Raw genomic sequence first — 7,584 nt, 5'->3', positions numbered from 1 at the left:
TTTATGCATTCCCCATTGGTGTGTGGTGAGCGCACTGGTGCCGTTGTCCTGTGGCTGCCGTTGCATCAGCCAGGTGGATGCTGCATGCTGGTGGTGGTTGAGGAGAGACCCCCCCACATGATGTAAAGCGCTTTGGGTGTACAACAATACAGAATAAAACGCTATATAAATGCATCATTCATTCATTCACTCATTCATGCATGAAGAAAATAAGGTTGCATCCCAGGAGTTCTTAAAGAATGCTATAGAGTGATGAATGCAGCCAAGGAAAACGTGAACAAAAGAAAAGTGGAAAATAACAGGTAAGACCATTAAATTAATTATTTCCATTTACATATTAAACTGTTGATAAGCCAACAAGAAAAGTTATTTAGGAAAATTATTATTTTAGTTATTGCATTTAAGACTGCTATACCACATGCAGCTCAAAAAAAAAAAGTGTTTATAGCTGGTTCATTTTTTTTAGTGTGAAATAAATTGTTGCATTGCACATATCCATAAGGATATTAAATCAAGGAAAACATGTACAACCACAACCCAAATGGAAAACTCCAAAGACTTTTATTGTTGCTAAGGGTTCAAAATTTAAGCAAAGCACTGCAAACAGAAATGCATAATGACAGTTGCTCAATCAGACACATGCAATGACCTCCAAACAGAAAGTACAGGAGACACCAAAAAGGAAGGAAACGAGTCCATTGTTGAGATTGCTGGCAAAGAAAACAAAAATATACAGGTAAGACATACATCATGTAAGCTTGGACTATATCATATTTTACACCCATCATTTAAGTTGAGAAACTTCGTCAGGCGGTAACTTTTTTTTATTTTGGTAATAATAATAATGTTTTACGCAGCATAATAGATGCAAATATAATTTTTCCCATCAAAATGTTTTTCAGAACAATCCGTAAGGCTAAATTTCTTCTCAAATAGGATAAGGGGGTAAGCTTATATCCAAATACCTGCTTTATTTGTTTGATCTTGTGACTGTATATTTCTATTTGTGTTCATGTTATCTATTAACGTTATGTAAAGCGTCCTTGGGTTTTTGAAAGGCACTATATATAAAAAAAAATATATATATTATTTTTATAAATATTGTCACTACAGCAAATTGTGTGGCAACTTCGTCAAATGATGTCAAACACCAAATATTCATGTTCCTGAAAGGCCAGCGTTGCAAAAACGTTAAAAAATATAAAAACATTATATTTTGGGGAAATTTTTCTTGCTCAAATAGGATAAGGGGGTAATATCCAAATACCTGCTTTATTTGTTTGATCATGTGACTGTATATTTGTATTTGTGTTCATGTTATCTATCAACTTCGTGTAAAGCGTCCTTGGGTTTTTGAAAGGCGCTATATAAAAAAAAATATATATATTTTTATAAATATTGTCACTACAGCACAAATTGTGTGGCATACTTCATAGAAAAGGATTGAAATATTTATGATGTCAAACACCAAATATACTGTAAAAACAGTTGTCCCAAAATGAAATCTCTCTGCTGTATACAAATCATTTCAGAAAAGCATCTCTGCTCTGTAGGTCAAAAAATAAAATAGCCTAGAAATCAGATCACTACATTATATTCCTCAACAGCAAGGTGGCAAACTCGCTACTTTTGAAGTAATTGAACATGGCTTCATTGTTTGTAGAGAGATGCGCAGATGCAGGTAACATACACAGTTGCATCTCTCTCTCTCTTTCAATCGATCGATTGATAATTAATTCAAATAAATGGTAGAATTCATTCAAATGCAGCACTATTTCATTTCTGTGTCTGATCTGAATTAGGCAGAATGTCAGCGCTAACAAGCCGCAACTGATGAAAATAACTGCCATTTTTACCCTTCAAATTTGCTCTATAACAGGCCAAACCAAAATCGTGAATCAAACAAAATGGAATGAAAGAATGGTCTAACTTTAACTTTGTGATATTATACTACATAAGACACCTGCACAAAACCAGACGGACTGAATGAATATGCAAATTCATTTTCTGACAGCAGGTGGTGCTTATGAAACAGCAGTGATATAATGTTTCCTTGGCTATTACAGTACAAAAGCACTGTTCTGCTTATACTACTTTATAGACAAATCCGGCGAAACATGAAAGTAAAGCAGCGCCGTCATTACTGCGTGCCTTGCTGCTAAGGAAGTAGCGTTAGTCCTGTAGGCGGCTGTAGCAGATGTTAGCTGTATGAAAAGTTATTTTTATTTAGTTTTTTTAGTACGTATGCTGTCCAGTGATGCTGGGAAGAGCGTTTTGTGTGGTTGGCTGTTTTAACAACAGCACAAAACTACAGGCCTGGAATAAAACCGTTAAAAATAAAACCTTTGTTGCACATTGACTGCCCATGTTTACGGCCATATGGATTACACAGAGGTCTTTACTATTAGCTAGAGATGATCAGTTCACGTGCCGCTAGGGATCTGTTGCGTCACATTTACAAGCACCAAAACAGTATTTATTGTTTGAATTTCATAATAAAATTGACAGAATCTGAGAGCTGAGATTTTTTTTTTTCTGTCATAAGTAATCTGCTCTGTCTAGTCTGTCGGTCTCCGTGTCCTCTTTGCTTCGTGATTTTTCTGTGAAAATGGATGTGTGGCGTGAGAGTGTGTGAAAAACGTCAATTGCGTGTCTCACATTTTATTTCATTTGTATTAGTTGTTTGAAGAGTAAAAAAAATCTGTGGGTCTTAACGCAATTACAATCGGCAAGTCGGTCGGACTAAAAGGGGAAAAAAATAATTAGTTGGGTCGGTCCTAAATTGACAGGGTCGGTCAGTTATGGCAAACAAGAATATTTTTAAGGATGGCCTAATAGTTATTTGAAACTTGTGAAGTTTGTTAACATATTAACAACACAGCTAGTAATGACAGCGTCGGGTTTTATTGTTGTCATCAATTAATACACTTCTTAAATACATTAATACATTACATATTTTTTATACATTATGTCAACATTACATGTTTTCAATAAATTACCTTTATAGGTAAGTTTTGGCCACTGCCCGACATCATCTACCCAATTTTCCCTTTCACCAGACATTTTCTTTAATGAGCAGGATCCGCTTTCATTGAAATGTCATTAGAGGGCACCGGCAAGTGTCACACCGTCACACTTCGCAGGCACGCAGTAATGGCGGCAGGCAAGATGGCGGCGCCCATAGAGTTTGCGGCGGATTTGTGTATACAGAGGCAAGAGGGAAAAAAAATTCCACATTGTAAAAAGTGCACTTATTTATTTTTTTTTTTTTAATTCATCAACTGACAACCAGAAATAAACTAACAAAACTTTACAGAATACTTTTTTTCACTGCAGCTTTAACAACCATAGGCATTCTCAATACTCAGAAGAGCTAAACTGTATAGTCTTTGTTGTAAGGTTGTGGTCTGTATAAATGTTTTGATCACTTTCTATTTCGAGAACGAATGACAGCAATTAAATCTGCAGTCTGTAACTTTTGGTGCTCTAGTGGTTAGTAAACAGAACTGCGTCCGTCTTGTGGAAGAACATTGAAGCCGGAGCTACTTTTCTCTGTTTATGTCTATGACAAATCACGCAGGTACTGGGCTACTCTGCAGCGGTACCTACCCAAACCAGTCTAAAATAGTCAGAATCTAAAATTATTATAGGTGTATCATAGTGATTAAAAAAATAGATTCAGCAGCTGTTACTACACGGAGCCGTTGTAAACGGACAAGCTGCGCAAATCCACGTTCATTATCAGCGTTTATTTGGGCAGCTTGTCAGTTAACAACGGCTCTGTGTAGTAACAGCTGCTCTATGTGAAATCACGCACCTGATGGAATTAAAAAAAAAATCTTGGATGTAATTAATAATAATAAATACATGTGGGAAATAAATTATAAAAAAATAAAAATGCATGAATAAATACATTTAACAATAAAAAATGCATATATTAAATTAATAAATGAAAGAATATGTAAATAAAAGTTAAAGAATAAAAAATAAGTACTGAACATAATACATGAAGATAATAAAAAATTAATTCAGGATTACATTTTATTACAAATTAACTATATTTGTTTTAATCAAATAATTTATTTCTTTACTTATTTTTATTACATTTTTTCAACAAATTATTAATGCATCTTTAATCTCTGCAGGTTTGATCCTCCATACCATTGTAGCCCAAACCAATATGCTATTAAATGTCAAGAAAGGGATTAAAAATCCAATTTCATGAAATTTCAGGTAAAACTGTGTTATTTGAATTTGCTTACCTAAAACTTCATTCATCAAGCCAAGAAGTGAACCTTAGAACACCAGGCACTGGAACACAGAAATAAATTAGACAGCAATTAGCATCGATTGTTAGTTTGTTTGTGAATGCTTCCTTAATTTTCCCATGTATAGTTGGATTTATGTATGTGTATGTATGTATTTTAATGTATGTTGATGAGCTCACCAAGCAAATTTCAAGCAACTAGGGCAATAAATAAATAAATAAACTATGCATATATTCACTGAAAATGTTATACATGTTTGAAAATGGCCCTTAATATCGCATAAGTGAGGTCACTTCAACCCGCAGACTTTAAAAACAACCTACAGCAACAAAGAAAAAAAAAAAAAGCCCAATTCTTGAAAACGTCACACAGCACTGAGTCATACAGAAGTAAATACAGAGAACATTAAAGTAAGCGATTATGCATTTATTTATAGTAGGGGTCACCAAACTTGGTCCTGGAGGGCTGGTGCCTTGCAGAGTTTAGCTCCAACCCTAATTAAACACACCTGAACTAGCTAATCAAAGTCTTGCCAGGTATACTAAAAACTTTCAGGCAGGTGAACTGCGGCAAGTTTGAGCTAAACTCTGCAGAACACTGGTCCTCCAGTAATGAGTGTGGTGACCCCTGATTTATAGTGTTAGCTGCCATGGAAGCCAGCAAAATTATGCACAGGCAATATGAAAAATGAAGACAAACTAGAGCAGAGTTTGAAACTTGGCCACTCTAAAATATTGATATTGTTCTCTGCCAACCATTTCTTGACCCCTTTTGCTGTATGTTACGAGTTATCTAACGACCCACAACACACATCAAAAGTGGTCCAAGCCAGAGTCCAGTCCTGAATCCAATTGAAAATGTGTTAAGACAACTGAAGACCAGATTGATGGACAGGAAGCCTTCCAACATCAAGGACCTGGAGATCTTTGCAGAGGAGTGGTCCAAAATCCCAGTGGAAATGTGCAAAATAACTGCTGTGATGAAAAATGAAGACTTTTACACAGTTTTTTTTTTTTTTTTGAGAAAGAGTGTGAATAGCTGTGAACATGGAATGTTCTGTCGATGAAAAAAAAAAATCTCTGACAAAATTACTTCTTTTGTCACCTTTTTGTGACAAAAAATGACACCTATTTGTCAGATAAAATTCGTCACCTTCAAGTCACCTTTTTGTGTCATTTCCAGCCAGATGACACCTATTTGTCAGATAAAAATTCAACACAATTAAAAATTTGGCAATCAAGCATGGTATGAGTGGCCGTTTAAGATACAAACAAGTAAAAATTATTTAACAGCAAGTTTGAGAAAAGACAATACAGAAAAGGTAAGAAGGATTATTTGAGAAAAGCGCATATTACTGCAATTGGCAGTGAATCATAATATAACTAACATCCCTCAGTGTCACATTTCTGATTCTTGTGAAATTGGCCAATTATATATTTTGACTCACATGTAAGTATGGCCCAAAATCCTCCAATGTTATGATGGGTTTCAGCATCTGTCTCTTCACAAACGGATTGTTTCATAGCCAGTCTGAGAATCCGAAATAACAACAAGCCTCCCTTTAACAGAGAAAACACATTTACAGAAAACATAAATGTCACATTCTGTCAAGCTAAACATCACAATTAAAAATCATGTTCTAATTTAAATTATGACATTTCATGTACCTAAATAATCAAAATTATGCCTATTATTTAATAGAAAAAGGAAACAAGTCGTTTTGTAAAAAAGAAGAAAAAAAGATAAAGCCATTTCTTGTTGTTGTGTGTATCATTATAGGTCATGACTAAGAGCGGGAATAAAACATTTGAATGCAATGGAATACGTCTCGCGAGTGGTGTTTAATAACTGTCACTAACGTCAACAACGTCTGTTGGGTGAAGACGGTGGTGGAAATAGACTGAATCCTTTTGACTTCGCCTTTTTTACATAAATTTGCGTGTATTTTCTAGATAATTGGTATATAAAATAAGTTATTTAGTTAAGTTTTCATTCTAGGTTAAAGTGTAGTTACTATATGTAGTATTTATTGTAGTTCTAGTGTACAGTTTGAGAAGTTAATTTTTTTACTTTTTATACTATTAACTATAGGTTAAGGTTTGTTTACTTAGTGTACAGTTAGGTTGTGTGTGTATAAATATATATATATAGATTTGCTGTTCATAAGTGTTTGTCTACAATTAGATATTTTATAAGAAGTGTAACGTTAGCTATATTTAAGTGTTTCGCGTGTAGTTCGTATTGTAGGTTAAGCTATTTCTAGCATTTTAGTCAGCTTTAGAGTTTAATACGTCGCAGGTCCATTACACCGCTGTCTCCGCGACAACTGGGTACACACAGTTACATTTCTGGTAAGTAAATGTATTAATATATTAACTTTACATTCATTGCTAAAAGCTGCGCGTGACGTGCGCGAGAAAAGTTACACATCGCGGCCGCGCGACTTGAGGGACATTCCAATCCCTATCTTGCGATGCGCAATCTGTCGAAATAAAGACTTCTCGAAAAACAGAAAAGATAACATGTACAATGAACACATTAACATTTAAATTACGGTAAAATCTTACCTTTTATAGGGCTTTCTCTCTCTGTGTTTTCCAGCGATGCGTCCGCTTGCCATTCTGTGCGCATATTCTAAAGCGGAAATAGCCCAACCTCCTGTTCTCCTGTTTACTGAGGGGCAGCACTATGCATACCGCCACCTATTGCACTGGAGTTTAATCAAAACTGATTGTAGTGTTGAAAACCAGGAAAACACACTGAAAAGTCTTTAAGTGGACCGCAAAAACAATAGGCGCGACAGTTAAAGTAGCTTTTTGGTCAAATCACAATAATATTTCACCTCCTGTGTTTGAAGAAAAATGTGGTTCATAAAATTGTTCCTATGGTCATAGTTGGGTGTAGACAGTGCATGCCATTGATTTAGCCTGAATTTAACTATAAATACTTATACGTTACTACATCCAAATGTAACTAAGTGGGAAGATTTTACAATTTTTTTACCATATGTTGAGTTTAGTTTCATTACACACACACACACACACACACACACACACACACACACACACACACACACACACATATATATATATATATATATATATAACAAAAAAAATAAGTTTAATATAAACATGATATTCGAGTAATCATCAAATTTGATTTAATACAAAATATTAATCTTAAAAGCAAAAGCACTTTCAACAGTATAATGGAGAGGGGGGCCAAATTGAATCAGTTTTTATTTTTATTTTTTTATCTTGTCTGGAAACATTACTATTTTTAATGCTTTTGAAAGCATTTATTTAATCAAATTCAG

General features: G+C 34.6%; 1 long non-coding RNA gene across 1 annotated transcript; it reads right to left on the bottom strand.

Annotated features, from left to right (window-relative positions):
- Positions 1–542: 542 nt before the first annotated feature.
- On the bottom strand, positions 543–7,299 carry LOC109055350. Its single transcript, XR_006154170.1, has 4 exons — positions 6,836–7,299; positions 5,716–5,827; positions 4,263–4,311; positions 543–710 (listed from the first exon to the last, which is right to left on the bottom strand). It is a non-coding gene; the product is annotated as an uncharacterized LOC109055350 (long non-coding RNA).
- Positions 7,300–7,584: the final 285 nt, after the last annotated feature.

Source organism: Cyprinus carpio, chromosome B3 (assembly GCF_018340385.1).
Source record: "Cyprinus carpio isolate SPL01 chromosome B3, ASM1834038v1, whole genome shotgun sequence".
Taxonomy (NCBI): Eukaryota; Metazoa; Chordata; class Actinopteri; order Cypriniformes; family Cyprinidae; genus Cyprinus; species Cyprinus carpio.
Note: the sequence above shows the minus strand (reverse complement) of the source record. Positions and strands in the feature narration are given on the sequence as shown.